Source organism: Lithobates pipiens, unplaced genomic scaffold (assembly GCF_037356315.1).
Source record: "Lithobates pipiens isolate NorthernLeopardFrog02 unplaced genomic scaffold, aLitPip1_a1.2 Scaffold_23, whole genome shotgun sequence".
NCBI lineage: Eukaryota > Metazoa > Chordata > Amphibia > Anura > Ranidae > Lithobates > Lithobates pipiens.
The window spans coordinates 43,954,636-43,970,971 of NW_027507785.1; the positions used below are offsets into that span (position 1 = coordinate 43,954,636).

General features: G+C 47.1%; 1 protein-coding gene across 2 annotated transcripts in view; it reads right to left on the bottom strand.

Moving 5' to 3' along the window:
* Positions 1 to 16,045, bottom strand: part of GRM2 (glutamate metabotropic receptor 2) — a 71,961-nt gene extending 55,916 nt beyond the window's left edge. The window contains exon 1 of one of the 2 annotated variants that reach the window (XM_077451496.1): positions 14,990 to 16,045. The gene's annotated coding sequence lies outside the window, so the exon portion shown is untranslated. Of the gene's footprint in view, positions 1 to 13,768; positions 14,014 to 14,989 lie in introns of those variants that run through there. The other variant, XM_077451497.1, reaches the window with a different exon arrangement.
* Between the last annotated feature and the right edge of the window lie 291 nt (positions 16,046 to 16,336).

Here is a 16,336-nt window from a genome sequence, read left to right on the forward strand (position 1 = left end):
AGAATGTTCCTTACATTGGTGATCAGTGGGAAGAATGTTCCTTACATTGGTGATCAGTGAGAAGAATGTTCCTTACATTGGTGATCAGTGAGAAGAATGTTCCTTACATTGGTGATCAGTGAGAAGAATGTTCCTTACATTGGTGATCAGTGAGAAGAATGTTCCTTACATTGGTGATCAGTGAGAAGAATGTTCCTTACATTGGTGATCAGTGAGAAGAATGTTCCTTACATTGGTGGTCAGTGGGAAGAATGTTCCTTACATTGGTGATCAGTGAGAAGAATGTTCCTTACATTGGTGATCAGTGGGAAGAATGTTCCTTACATTGGTGGTCAGTGGGAAGAATGTTCCTTACATTGGTGGTCAGTGGGAAGAATGTTCCTTACATTGGTGATCAGTGGGAAGAATGTTCCTTACATTGGTGATCAGTGGGAAGAATGTTCCTTACATTGGTGGTCAGTGGGAAGAATGTTCCTTACATTGGTGATCAGTGGGAAGAATGTCCCTTACATTGGTGATCAGTGAGAAGAATGTTCCTTACATTGGTGATCAGTGAGAAGAATGTTCCTTACATTGGTGATCAGTGAGAAGAATGTTCCTTACATTGGTGATCAGTGAGAAGAATGTTCCTTACATTGGTGATCAGTGAGAAGAATGTTCCTTACATTGGTGATCAGTGGGAAGGAGGGGGTCACTCCCAAGGAGCTCTATGTGAGAACCAGTCTTTTTTTCAAGCCTGGGCCCTGCCTGTTAGCTTGGCCCAGGAATAATGCCTGATCCTGGGGGAGGCCCTGGAAGGGATCCCCTGATGACTCTGGGCCCAGGCCCTGGTGTGGATACAAATGATCGGAATATTATCGATCGTTTTAGGGCTATTGGAAGAGCTGAAGAAAAACGTAAAGTTCTTAAGGCTGAACACAAATCTTTCAGAGCCAATTACTGCCAGGCCTGGAATAAAAATCATTTGGCCATGAAGCCTGAGTTGCAGGAATTGGAAGAAAAGGTAAAGGAACAATCATTTACGAAAAGTTTGATAATGAGAGGAGATTTGCCAGCCAGACATCAGCAAGTTCCATGGATCAGCAGCCTCAGGTAATGGATGACCCAGGTCTATCTGCCTCTTCACCTCTCCCCCCTCCATGTCAGGGCTTGGATTCACTAACGGCAACCGGCCAGGGGGTTGAGAGTGAGCATGGCACCCTGACCTTCATCCAGTGGATGGAGTCCCCACTGAGAGCAGACAAGCCTTTTCTAATGATCCATCAGAAGTCCCTGAAGATGAGCAGAGAAATAAACCAGCAAAGCCAATACAGGTGGAGAAATCACCACGCTGCCTTCCACTTCCAACATGTCTGCCCCACCTGCTGTGGTGGATGGTCTGTTGGGGACGGTCTGTGGGGGATGGTCTGTGATGGAAGGTCTGTGGTGGACAGTCTGTGATAGAAGGTCTGTGGGAGATGGTCTGTGGGGGATGGTCTGTGGGGGATGGTCTGTGGGGGATGGTCTGTGGGGGGCGGTCTGTGATGGAAGGTCTGGGGGGGATGGTCTGTTGGTGATGGTCTGTGGGGGGCGGTCTGTGATGGAAGGTCTGTGGGGAACGGTCTGTGGGGGCGGTCTGTGGTGGACGGTCTGTGGTGGACGGACAGTGGTGGACGGTCTGTGGTGGACGGACAGTGGTGGACGGTCTGTGGGGGACGGTCTGTGGTGGACTGTCTGTGGGGGACGGTCTGTGGTGGCCTGTCTGTGGGAGACGGTCTGTGGGGGGCAGTCTGTGGTGGACGGTCTGTGGTGGACAGACAGTGGTGGACGGTCTGTGGGGGACGGTCTGTGGTGGACGGTCTGTGGGAGACGGTCTGTGGGGGCGGTCTGTGGGAGACGGTCTGTGGTGGATGGTCTGTGGGAGACGGTCTGTGGGGGCGGTCTGTGGTGGACGGTCTGTGGTGGACGGTCTGTGGGAGATGGTCTGTGGGGGACGGTCTGTGGTGAAGGGTCTGTGGTGAACGGTCTGTGGTGGACGGTCTGTGGGGGATGGTCTGTGGTGGATGGTCTGTGGGGGATGGTCTGTGGTGGACGGTCTGTGGTGGACGGTCTGTGGTGGATGGTCTGTGGTGGACGGACAGTGGTGGACGGTCTGTGGTGGACGGTCTGTGAGAGACAGTCTGTGGTGGACGGTCTGTGGTGGACGGTCTGTGGTGGATGGTCTGTGGGGGACTGTCTGTGGGGGACGGTCTGTGGTGGACGGTCTGTGGGGGATGGTCTGTGGTGGACGGTCTGTGGGGGATGGTCTGTGGTGGACGGTCTGTGGTGGACGGTCTGTGGTGGATGGTCTGTGGTGGACGGACAGTGGTGGACGGTCTGTGGTGGACGGTCTGTGAGAGACAGTCTGTGGTGGACGGCCTGTGGTGGACGGTCTGTGGGGGACGGTCTGTGGGGGACGGTCTGTGGTGAACAGTCTGTCCCCGGCCACGAGTGATCGTGGGCACGAGAGGCAGAACCGTCATTTCCTATAGTCAGTCCCCTCCTCCTACAGTTAGAACACACACAGGGAACACAGTTAACCCCTTGGTCACCCCTAGTGTTAACCCCTTCCCTGCCAGTGACATTTTTACAGTAATCGGGGCATTTTTAAAGCACTGATCGCTGTATAAATGCCTATGGTCCCAAAAATGTGTCAAACGTGTCCAATGCGTCCGCTATAATGTCACAGTCATGTTTGCCGCCATTACTAGTAAAAAAAAAAAAAATGCTATAAATCTATCCCCTATTTTGTAGACGCGATAACAAACCAATCAATATACACTTATTGCAATTTTTTTTACCTAAAAATATGTAGAAGAATACATATTGGCCTAAACTGATGAAAATTTTGCTTTTTAAAAAAAATCGTCACACGACCGCGCAATTGTCAGATAAAGCGATGCAGTGCCGAATGGCAAAAAAAATGGCCCGGTCATTGAGCAGCCAAATCTTCCGGGGCTGAAGTGGTTACAAATACAACACAGCGGATCCTGCAGAGAAACGGCAAAGCGTGAATTCTTACTGACTGCGCCCGCCAGCCTGTTTGTAGCTCAGATTTGCAGGAAAATATTTATTTATTTATTTTTTATAAGTCCCGCGACATTTTGCTCCATGCACTAAAAAACCGGCAGAGAAACCAGAATGGGTCCATGGCGGGTTTTACTGCCACAAGTACTTATTACAATTTCATTGATTTAATTGGCCGATTAAATTTCCGACACGAAGGCACTGAGAGTAATACATTACAATGAACCTTTTGGGTATTCTTATGTTTTTTTTTTTTTTTTTCACCTTATCCACTTGCCTTCTGGAATGTTTTACCCCCCCCCCCCCTTCATGACCAGGCCATTTTTTTTTTTTTTGCAATACGGCACTGCGTTACTTTTAACCACTTCAGCTCCGGAAAGGTTTTACCCCCTTCATGACCAGGCCATTTGTTGCGATAAAGCACTGCGTTAGTTTAATTGACAATTGCGCGGTCGTGCGACGCTGTACACAAATAAAATTGATATCCTGTTTTTCCCCACAAATAGAGATTTCTTTTGGCGGTATTTGATCACCTCTGCGTTTTATTTTTTTTTATTTTTTGTGCTATAAAGAAAAAAAGAGCGTCAAATTTTGAAAAATAAAGCAATATTTTTTTACTTTTTGCTATAATAAATATCCCCAAAAAATATATAAAAAAAAGCGAATTTCTTTCTCAGTTTAGGCCGATATGTATTAAAAAAAAAAAAAAAAAACAGACAGTTTTGAAAAACAAAACAAAACAAAAACAATGCTTCTTTCAGCTATAAAACATCCAATTAAAAAAAAATGTAAAAAATCGAATTTCTTTATTAATTTATGCCGATCTTTATTCTACTACATACATATTTTTGGTAAGAAAAATCTCAATAAGCCTATATCGATTTGGGTAAAAGTTATAGTATCTACATCCTACGGGATAGATTTATGTTATTTATTTATTTTTTACTAGTAATGGTGACGATTTTTAGCGGGACTGCGTCATTGCGGTGGACAAATCTGACACTAAGGGGTTGATTTAGACTGTGCACTCTGCAAGTGGAGTTGCTCCAGAGCTTAGTAAATGAGGTAAATCCTCACTTTACAAAGAATAGCCAATCACATGCAGTGAAAATGAAAAGAAAAAAAAATGAATTTTTTGCTCGCATGTGATTGGGTGTTGGAAGTTAGCAGAGCTTCTGTTAATTTACTAAGCACCGGAACAGCCGCACTTCCAGAGTGAAACTGAACTGTGCAAATTGCACAGCATATTTGCCCTTTAGTAAATCAACCCCTAAGTGACACTTTTTGGGGATCGGTGACACCAATACAGTGATCAGTGCTAAAAAAAGGCACTGTCACTGTACTAATTACACTGGCAAGGAAGAGGTTAACATCAGGGGTTAAACCTGTGCCTAGGGAGTGCTTGCTATCCGTGGGGGAGTGCTTTGGCTGTGAGAAGACAGAGATTCGTGTTCCTGCTTAGTAGCAACACAGGATCTCTGTCTCCCCTACTAGAAAAATGGCGATCTTCCTTGTTTACATAGGCAGACCCCTGTTCTGCCGCTCTCGTGAACCATCATCAGCACCTGCTGGTTGGCTCCCGCTGTGTCCAATCACAGCAGGAGCTTGTCGTTGGCGGCGCTGCAGACCCAGAAGAGCGAAATCACTTACCTGCACGTGATTTTGCACAGGAAAGCAGCCGCCCGTAGTGTATGTACGTGGGGCAGTCGGCAAGGGGTTAACTGACAATTACTCGATTGTGCAACAATGTACCCAAACAAAATGTATATCTTTTTTTTTTTTTACACTCCTAGAGCTTCCTTTTGGTGGTGTTTGATCACCTCCTGGGTTTTGTATAGGACATGCTGAGACTGTATTTTAGAATGGTTTTTGAACTGCATATCCCAGAATCAGACCCCACTGTCACTGGCTGGTGGTGCCACCTCATTATTGAGGAGAACCCCACTGTCACTGACTGGTGCTGCCGCTTGTTCATTGGGGAGAACCCCACTGTCACTGGCTGGTGGTGCCGCCTCATTATTGGGGAAAATCCCACTGTCACTGACTGGTGCTGCTGTCTGATTATTGAGGAGAACCCCACTGTCACTGACTGGTGGTGCCGCCTCATTATTGGGGAGAACCCCACTGTCACTGACTGGTGGTGCCGCCTCATTATTGGGGAGAACCCCACTGTCACTGACTGGTGGTGCCGCCTCATTATTGGGGAGAACCCCACTGTCACTGACTGGTGGTGCCGCCTCATTATTGGGGAGAACCCCACTGTCACTGACTGGTGGTGCCGCCTCATTGTTGGGGAGAAACCCACTGTCACTGACTGGTGCTGCCGCCTCATTATTGGGGAGAACCCCACTGTCACTGGCTGGTGGTGCCGCCTCATTATTGGGGAAAATCCCACTGTCACTGACTGGTGCTGACGCCTCATTATTGAGGAGAACCCCACTGTCACTGACTGGTGCTGCCGCCTGTTCATTGGGGAGAACCCCACTGTCACTGACTGGTGCTTCTACCTGATAATTGGGGAGAACCCCACTGTCACTGACTGGTGCTGACGCTCGTTCATTGAGGAGAACCCCTGTTACTGGCTAGTGGTGCCGCCTCATTATTGGGGAGAACCCCACTGTCACTGACTGGTGCTGCCGCCTGATCATTGGGGAGAAATCCACTGTCGCTGACTGGTGGTGCCGCCTCATTATTGGGGAGAACCCCACTGTCACTGACTGGTGCTGCCACCTATTCATTGGGGAGAACCCCACTGTCACTGACTGGTGCTTCTACCTGATAATTGGGGAGAACCCCACTGTCACTGACTGGTGCTGCCGCCTCATCAATGGGGAGAACCCCACTGTTACTGACTGGTGCTGCTGTCTGATTATTGAGGAGAACCCCACTGTCACTGACTGGTGGTGCCGCCTCATTATTGGGGAGAACCCCACTGTCACTGACTGGTGGTGCCGCCTCATTATTGGGGAGAACCCCACTGTCACTGACTGGTGGTGCCGCCTCATTATTGGGGAGAAACCCACTGTCACTGACTGGTGCTGCCGCCTCATTATTGGGGAGAACCCCACTGTCACTGGCTGGTGGTGCCGCCTCATTATTGGGGAAAATCCCACTGTCACTGACTGGTGCTGACGCCTCATTATTGAGGAGAACCCCACTGTCACTGACTGGTGCTGCCGCCTGTTCATTGGGGAGAACCCCACTGTCACTGACTGGTGCTGACGCCTCATTATTGAGGAGAACCCCACTGTCACTGACTGGTGCTGACGCTTGTTCATTGAGGAGAACCCCTGTTACTGGCTAGTGGTGCTGCCTCATTATTGGGGAGAACCCCACTGTCACTGACTGGTGCTGCCGCCTGATCATTGGGGAGAAATCCACTGTCGCTGACTGGTGGTGCCGCCTCATTATTGGGGAGAACCCACTGTCACTGACTGGTGCTGCCACCTATTCATTGGGGAGAACCCCACTGTCACTGACTGGTGCTTCTACCTGATAATTGGGGAGAACCCCACTGTCACTGACTGGTGCTGCCGCCTCATCAATGGGGAGAACCCCACTGTCACTGACTGGTGCTGCCGCCTCATTATTGGGGAGAACCCCACTGTCAGTGACTGGTGCTGCCGCCTCATTATTGGGGAGAACCCCACTGTCACTGACTGGTGCTGCCGCCTCATTATTGGGGAGAACCCCACTGTCACTGACTGGTGCTGCCGCCTCATTATTGGGGAGAACCCCACTGTCACTGACTGGTGCTGCCGCCTCATTATTGGGGAGAACCCCACTGTCACTGACTGGTGCTGCCGCCTGTTCATTGAGGAGAACCCCTGTCACTGGCTGGTGGTGCCGCCTCATTATTGGGGAAAATCCCACTGTCACTGACTGGTGCTGCTGTCTGATTATTGAGGAGAACCCCACTGTCACTGACTGGTGGTGCTGCCTCATTATTGGGGAGAACCCCACTTTCACTGACTGGTGCTGCTGTCTGATTATTGAGGAGAACCCCACTTTCACTGACTGGTGCTGCCGCTTGATCATTGGAGAGAACCCCACTGTCACTGACTGGTGCTTCTACCTGATAATTGGGGAGAACCCCACTGTCACTGACTGGTGCTTCTACCTGATAATTGGGGAGAACCCCACTGTCACTGACTGGTGCTGCCGCCTCATCAATGGGGAGAACCCCACTGTCACTGACTGGTCGTGCCACCTGATCATTGGTGAGAAGCCCACTGTTGCTGACTGGTGCTTTCATCTGACCATTGGGAAGAACCTCACTGTGTCACTGTTGCTATACCACCCTCTGAAAAGCAATCCACTGCTGGTCACTTTTCAGAGGGCGGTAATCATTACCATCAGTGATAAAAAAGCTCTTAAAGTAGATTCAAACCCAATCACCAAACTCTCATATATGCTTATATATATATATATATCATTTTGGCCACTTCCTGTTGTAGGGTGACAACAATCTGCCTTTATCCCTCAGTTTTCCTCCTGTGTTGTCACCTTGTCACATGAGCTTCTGATGGAGAATACAAGTGGCTATTTCAACACACATAACACAGACATGGTCCACTGTTGCCACCATCAGGAAACCCTCCATGAGAACGTTCATGAAGCCAATGATGGTCTGCGAGTAGCCAGGAAGTAAACGCAAAGTGGCTGCAGGAGATCAGAAGCAAAGGATGAAACAAAAATCGAAAACGACCATTCAAAAGAATTGCAATTGTTTATGATACACAATGCATAGTGCAAATGAGATGTCATCTAATTAGGGCTTCCTTTCACGCCGCCCCTGCCAGGAGGAAATTTAATATTACAGCGTAACATTGAAATGTAACATTTTCCTTTATCTAATTAACTGCTGCATGCCTGAGCGCTCTTTTCTTTTCTTGGTTTCACTGACTGATATTATCCAACCAGCCCATCGTTATCCCAAAACTTGCTAATGGCAGAATGCAGCATGGTGTCATCCTCATCCTGAGTGTTCGTGGAAGTTCCCCAGAGACGCTCATATTTCTTATGATATAAGGTGCGCACCCCCCCCACCCCCCCTCCTGCAGATACCAGTCATGATACAAGGACACACGCAGACCTATAAATCATACATACACACATATGGCACATAAATCATAGATACACACAGACAGCTCACATCACTGTCTGAGATTGGGGGGATTCACATGGTAACCATGGCAACCGGATCTTGGGAGCAACATGGGGGGGGGGGTATCGTCTAATAGAGAACAAAGGAAGGAAGGGGAGGGTGAAGTGTGAAATCCCTCTAATAGATACACAGATAAGACTCTGCACCAACTACCTGTACTCCACACACAGACAATGCAAGGTGGGAGATCTCCCATAGAGGCCACAGAGGTCTGAGGGGACCATTTCTTTGTAAGAATATATTCCTGCTACAATGTATCAACTTCTGATATTTACAATGTATCCACTTCTCATCACTGCAATGTATCCACTTCCAATGACTACAAGATATTCACTCCCAATCATTACACTGTATGCACTTTTAATGACTACAATGTATCCACTTCCAACAATTACAAATTATTCACTTCCAGTAATTACAATGTATCTACTTTTCATCACTACAATGTACTATATCTGCTTCTAATAATTACCATCTATCCACTTCTGATCATTACAAAGTATCCACTTGCACAAACTTTCCATCTATCTATCTATCTATCTATCTATCTATCTATCTATCTATCTATCTATCTATCTATCTATCTATCTATCTATCTATCTATCTATCTATCCTTCCTTCCTTCTATCTGTCTATCCTTCTATCTATCTATCCTTCCTCCTATCTATCGATCCTTCTATCTATCTATCTATCTATCTATCTATCTATCTATCTATCTATCTATCTATCCTTCCTTCTATCTATCCTTCCTTCTATCTATCTATCTATCCTTCTATCTATCTATCTATCCTTCCTCCTATCTATCGATCCTTCCTTCTATCTATCTATCCTTCTATCTATCTATCTATCTATCTATCTATCTATCTATCTATCTATCTATCTATCTATCTATCTATCTATCCTTCTATCTATCTATCTATCTATCTATCTATCTATCTATCTATCTATCTATCTATCTATCTATCTCTCCATCTATCTCTCCTTTCCCTGTCTTTTATCTCATTGCTCTCTACTCATTCACATACTCCTGCAATGGACGTCGAGAGATTTGAGTATACAATCTATCATCAATGCACACCCTCCTGTACATCTCCTTTTATAGTATTATATATACTGTATCTACCTTTATCAAAGTAAATAAGAATTATAAATCACAAGCCCTCCATTCTACTGATTTCGTTTTAAACCAGTTTTGATGCTGACAAGTCAATCAGCCATGGAATTGTTTTATTGATCACTTCTGATCAATCCAACAAATGTTTGTGTTTTATCAGATAACTGATCAGTTATCCAGCTGAATGATCATTTTCCATAAATCAATTGATCATTTCTTGCAGATAAAATGTTCAGTCGATACCATATTTTGGTATCATATGCTGCTGTATCATTGTGTTGCATTATTTAATACATGGTAATTGCTAAGTTGGGATCACTTGTACCTAGATTGATCAAAAATCGATACGTATATGCCAACTATAATAAGGATTTCACATTTTAAACATGTTGCTTGAAAATCCTGAACCCATCTAACCTGCGCGGGTTTAATTAAAGACATCTTTTGGTTGATGTGATGAGCTCAAGGAGAGGAAGAAAATCAATCAGCAGAACTTTGTGCAATCTTGTTGCTGAAGACATTAGAGGAGGAATGTTTATTTCTAAAGGAGAGAGATAGATAGAAGGATAGATAGATAGATAGATAGATAGATAGATAGATAGATAGATAGATAGATAGATAGATAGATAGATAGGTAGACAGGTAGACAGATAGACGGATAGACGGATAGACGGATAGACGGATAGACGGACAGGTAGACGGATAGACGGATAGACGGATAGACGGACAGACGGACAGGTAGACAGGTAGACAGATAGACAGATAGATAGATAGATAGATAGATAGATAGATAGATAGATAGATAGATAGATAGATGGACAGGTAGACAGATAGATAGATAGATAGATAGGATGGTTAGATAGGTTGGTTAGATAGATGGAAAGATATTGGAAGTGAATACACTCTAGTGATCTAATGATGGGAAGTGTATACATTGTAACGGTTGGAAGAGGACAGATAGCAACTTTAAGTCTGTTTGTCCATTTTCAGCTCAACCAGGGAATGTCCTGTCCACTCTCATGTATTTAATAAATGTAAAGTGTAAGTAACCCAAAGCACCAATCAGAAATCATCTTTATCTAACCTGACTAAGGTAATCTAATGCCGCGTACACACGAGCGGACTGTATGGCGTACTTAGTCCGTCGAAACACATTTCAGCGGACAATCCGCTCATGTGTGGGCTTCAGCGGACTTTTTCAGCGTGCAGTCCGGCGTACTAAGAATTTCGGATTTTTCGAAATTCTGTCAGTCATACTTTGGTTTCAGGGGACAATCCGCTCGTCAGTATGCTAGTTCGACGGACTAAGAATGGCGCATGCCCAGAAAGGATTTACACGGCGGAAGGGTGCTTGGCTGTGTATTGGACTTCCTATTTCTAGTCCCGTCGTACGTGCTGTACACGTCATCGCGCAAGCTTTCGACAGACTGTTTGGGTATCCGTGTGTGGTCAAGTCCGTTCAGTGGAAAGTACGACGGACTGTCCATCGGATTGTATGACGAACTAAGTACGCTATACACTCCGCTCGTGTGTACGCGGCATTAGATATGACTGGTGGCTGACTGAAGATCAGATCTGTATAAAATGGGAAAATCAGAATGTCAGATGTGGCAGAACTACAACTCCCAGGGTATTCTGATTCCTGGTTTACTATGTCTGCCATGAAATGCCATTCAAATCTTTGAAGACTGAGAGTATAAGAGAAGCAGGTTATCTGTACACATATAAATGCAGGATATATAATACTACAAAAAGAGATGTACAGGAGGCTGTGCGTTGATGGATAGATTGTATTCTCAAATCTCTTGTGGTCTATTGTAGGAGTATGTGAATGAGTAGAGAGCAATGAGATAAAAGACATGGAAAGGAGAGATAGATAGATAGATAGATAGATAGATAGATAGATAGATAGATAGATAGATAGATAGATAGATAGATAGATAGATAGATAGATAAATAGAAGGGAAAATAGATAGATAGATAGATAGATAGATAGATAGATAGATAGATAGATAGATAGATAGATAGATAGACAGATAGATAGATAGAAGCTCTTAAAGAAAGAATGTTCATTTCTAATAATGAAAGGTAATAAATGGAAGTAGATGTGATTTCATCAGACAGGAGGGAAACACAGAGCCCCCCTCTTCTCTATTCACAAATTCTCCCACTTCCCTGACTCTCCCTGCACAGAAATAGAGCGATATAATATAACCAGATGTGTTGGATCCCACAGAGAGATGCTGTGCTGCGTACAGCCAGAGCCAGATGGCTGCCAGCAGAGCCGCCACTGAGATCTCAGTACTAGATTGAGGGGTTCAACGTTTGAGGCCAGTGAGCTCTACTGATAGAGCCAGGTAGGGGCTAAGGGGCATTCTACCAGTGGCAACCCTTATCCGTCCAGATACCAGCCTACATCCCGGGGGCATTCCAACGTTGCAATGGTTTCACTACTTTCAGAGTCACCAATCTGGAGCAAGCATGCAGCCAGTGAACACAGAAAAGTAGAACAGTGAAAGTATTGAAATCAGTGGACCAAAATGACCGGGTACCTGGCATTTCCAAAGTTAGAGGGAACCCCCATACTTCCTTTAGTTGTGGTTCCGTTATTGTACTCTCAGCTCCCAAAGCCCCCACTGTCAGGCCTCCTGACTTTATTCCTACATTGGGATGATATATCAGCCAAAGTTTAAAGCCAGTTAAAAACATTTCCAGGGGCACATTTCTATTAAACACGAGGGGTGAGAGACAACTACATTATTCAAGTGGAAGCTTTTAATTCTAGAAGAAGTCATAGATGAAGTAGTTTGGAACTAAACATAAGACAAAAGCAACCTCCTTGCTAACTTCTGAAAGAAGAGACATTTCCAAGGATACATATCCACAAATCAGCCTGGAAATCAGGGGCAAACCATTCACTTATTACATCACTCTCTGTCCTCGGTCAGCATATTTCCATAAATCACCCCATCCTGCACCTCCATTCATTAATTTACCCCATTCTTCAGCCCCAGTATCTAAGTCACCTTATTTCTCAGACCTATTTTCTCCATCACTCCATTTCACAGCCCTAAAATCTAAGTCACTCAATTCCCCAGCCCCACTATCTCTATAACCCTATTTTACAGCCCTAAAACCCCAGTCATCCAATTCCACAGCCCTAAAATCCCAGTTACCCCATTCCTGGCTCTAAAATCCCAGCTACCCCATTTCCCCAGCCTAAAACCTCAGTCACACAATTCCACAGCCCTAAAATCCCAGTTACCCAATTCCCTGGCTCTAAGATCCCAGTTACCACATTCCCCCTCCCTAAAACCCCAATCACCCGATTTCCCAGCCCTAAAATCCCAATTACCCTATTCTTTAGCTCTAAAATCCCAGTTACCCATTTCCCCAGCCCTAAACCCCAATCACCTAATTCCCCAGCCCTAAATTCATTGTCAATCTGTTTGGGAGCCCTAATTTGTTACTTTTCCCACAACCCTAAAATCCCAGCCACTTTAGCCCCCAACCCTAATCTTTTCATCACCCCATTTTAAAGCACTAAATTCACAGTCGCTCCATTATCCAGCCCTAATCTCCCCATTGCCCCACTTCACAGTACTAAAATCCTAGTCGCCCCAACACTAATCTCCCAGTCACCCCATTCCCCAGCACTATACTCTCGGTCAACCAATTCAATTCCTCATTCCTAATCCCTTGGCCACCTGTTTACCCCACCCTTATTCCTCAATAACCTTGTTCCTATACCCTAATACATAAGTCACCCCAGTCCTCAGCCCTAATCACACCATTCATCAGCCATTTTTCTTTAACCACATTTCTCAACCCTAATCTCTCAGTCACCCGTTTGACCAGCCCTTATTTCTCAATTACCTATTTCCCAGCCCTAATGTATCATCCCTAACCCTAATCTCTCAGTCAACCCATTCTACAGCCATTATCTCCCAGTCACTCCATTTCCCAGCCCTAATCTCCCAGTTGCCCCATTCCCAGTCCTAATCTCTCGATCACTCCATTCCCCATCCCTAATCCATAAATCATCTCATTCCTCAGCCCTAATATTTCAGTCACCCATTTCACCAGCCCTAATTCCTCAATTACTTATTTGCCAGCCCTAATGTATCATCCCTAACCCTAGTCTACCAGTCAACCTATTCCACAGCCCTAATCCCAGAGTTACCTATTTATCCAACCTTAATTGCTCAATCACCCTATTCCCAAACCCCAGTGCATCAGTCACCCCATTGCCAAACCCTAATCTACCAGCCGTCCTATTCTCCATTAATAATCCCCCAGTCACCCCATAACCAGCCTTAATTTCCAGTCACCCCATTCTCCAGCTCTAATCTCTCAGTCACCTAATTTCTCAGACCTTATCCTTCAGTCACCCTACTTCGCACTCATCCCCTCTCATGGTGTTTTTGTAGTTGAGATCCTACCCTGGGCTCCATGTGCTTCTGAAAGCCTCAGCAGCTGCTCCAAAACTCATTTTGCAAGACGGTGAACGAATCACTGAGGGCTCTGAAAATGCACTTTTTTCGTCTCTTCCTTGAATCCCACTTTATCCTTCTGCTCTCCGCTAAATGATTTCGATTGTGAGCTCATGCAGGCAGCGAGCTTCTTATCTCGCTCTAATCGATTTGCGCTCCGTCCTTTGCATCACACCGAGCTGTATACTCCAGAGCTGCTGTATACACAGTGCCTAGTTCAGACAACACATTCCTCTGTGCTCACCAAGGAGGTGACTTACTGAGAAACTTGGCGCTACCCTCTTTGGGGCTTTGTCTTGCCCCTTTCCTTAATAACATTCATTAATCTAGGTAGTAGGTGGCTGAACTTGATTCTCTTTATTCCAATTTTATATACTATAGCAGTGGTTCCCAACCTCAGACCTTAAGTATCCCCAACCGGCCATGTTTTGGGAAATTCCCTTAGAAAACATAGCTGTCATTAAGTTATTGACATTGATTTAAAGCACCTCTGCAAGGTGAAGGAAATCCTGAAAACATGACCTGTTGGGGGTACTTTAGGATTGAGGCTGGAAATCACTGTACTATAGGAATGTTGGATACATACAATGTTCAGTGCTCGGCATGTCCCCCCTCCTTGTGCAGCATAACTTTATATATACCTTGCCTTCCTCAGTGTCCCTTCACTAATTCCTGCCATCTGCCCTCCTTGGTCTTCTGCCCTCTGCCCCCCACACTCTGCCCTCTGCCTAACACTCTCTGCCATTTGCCTCCCCCACTCTCTGCCCTCTGCCCCCCACACTCTAAACCTCTGCCTACCACTATCTGCCATCTGCCCCCCCTACTCTCTGCCCTCTGCTCCTCACTCTCTGCCATCGCCCACCCACTATGTGCCCTCTGCCCTCCACTCCCTGCCATCTGCCCCCCCCCCCCCCCCCCCCACTTCCTGGCCTCTGCTCCTCACTCTCAGCCCTCTTCTCCCTCTCTCTGCCCCCCCCCCCCCACTCGCTGCCATCTGCCCCACCCCCACTATCTGCCCTCTTTTGCTCACTGTCTGCCCTCTTCTCTCACTCTCTGCCACCTGCCCCCCGCCCCCTTCTCACTCTCTGCACTCTGCTCCTTACTCTCTGCCCCCACTCTATGCCCTCTGCTCCTTACTCTCTGCCATCCCGACACACTGTCTTTGCTCACCTGCTGCGTTGTCCCGGGTGCTGATCCGACTCTGTGCTGCACAGGAGGATGATTCGACTCTGCGCTGTCCCGGGTGCTGATCCGACTCTGCGCTGTCCCGGGTGCTGATCCGACTCTGCGCTGTCCCGGGTGCTGATCCGACTCTGCGCTGTCCCGGGTGCTGATCCGACTCTGCGCTGTCCCTGGTGCTGATCCGACTCTGCGCTGTCCCGGGTGCTGATCCGACTCTGCGCTGTCCCTGGTGCTGATCCGACTCTGCGCTGCACAGGAGGATGATCCGACTCTGCGCTGTCCCTGGTGCTGATCCGACTCTGCGCTGTCCCGGGTGCTGATCCGACTCTGCGCTGTCCCTGGTGCTGATCCGACTCTGCGCTGCACAGGAGGATGATCCGACTCTGCGCTGTCCCGGGTGCTGATCCGACTCTGAGTTGTCCCGGGTGCTGATCCGACTCTGCGCTGCACAGGAGGATGATCCGACTCTGCGCTGTCCCGGGTGCTGATCCGACTCTGCGCTGTCCCGGGTGCTGATCCGACTCTGCGCTGTCCCGGGTGCTGATCCGACTCTGCTCTGTACAGGAGGATGATCCGACTCTGCGCTGTCTGGGGTGCTGATCTGGCTCCTCCGGCTCTCTGAGAAGGATAGGAGCGTCTCCCTGGCTCAGGCAGGAATGTGGTCCTGGTGGAAGGGGGCAGTAGTGAGGGAGATGGAATGAGGGGGGTGGGTGTTGGTGGTGGTAGGGGGTCTCAGTGTTGGAGGGAAGATCACACTGACAGATGCTCTGTGTACAGGTGGAGAGATGTCGGTGATCAGAATGCAGAGTGGGCAGAGGAAGGACTGTGTATGGACAGGGCAGTGCAGGAGTCCTGGAGTTCCTGGACTGTGTACAGCCGGGTATGGAGGGTGCAGATCTACTCAATGTACACAGCTCTGTACAGTACACTGTCATAGAGACACATAGGGCTGCATGTCATATCTCTATCTATCTATCTATCTATCTATCTATCTATCTATCTATCTATCTATCTATCTCACTTATCTCTCTTTTTCTCCTCTCCCCCTGGCTTCTCTTCTTTTCTTCTCTCTCCTTACTCTCCCCTCCCCCCCAATCTTTTCTATCCTCTCTTTTCAATGTCTCCTCCCCCCAACCCCTTTCTCTCTCCCTCTCTCTTTCTCTGCTTCTCTCTCTCCCCCCTTTCTTCTCTTTCCTTCTCCCTCCCCTACTCTCTCCCCCTTCTCTCTCTCCCCCCTTCCTCTTCTCCCTTGCTCTCCTCTCTCTCTCCTTCTCCCTCTCTTTCTCTTCTCTCTCACTCTCCTTCTCCCTCTCTTTATACTCCTCTCTCTCTCCC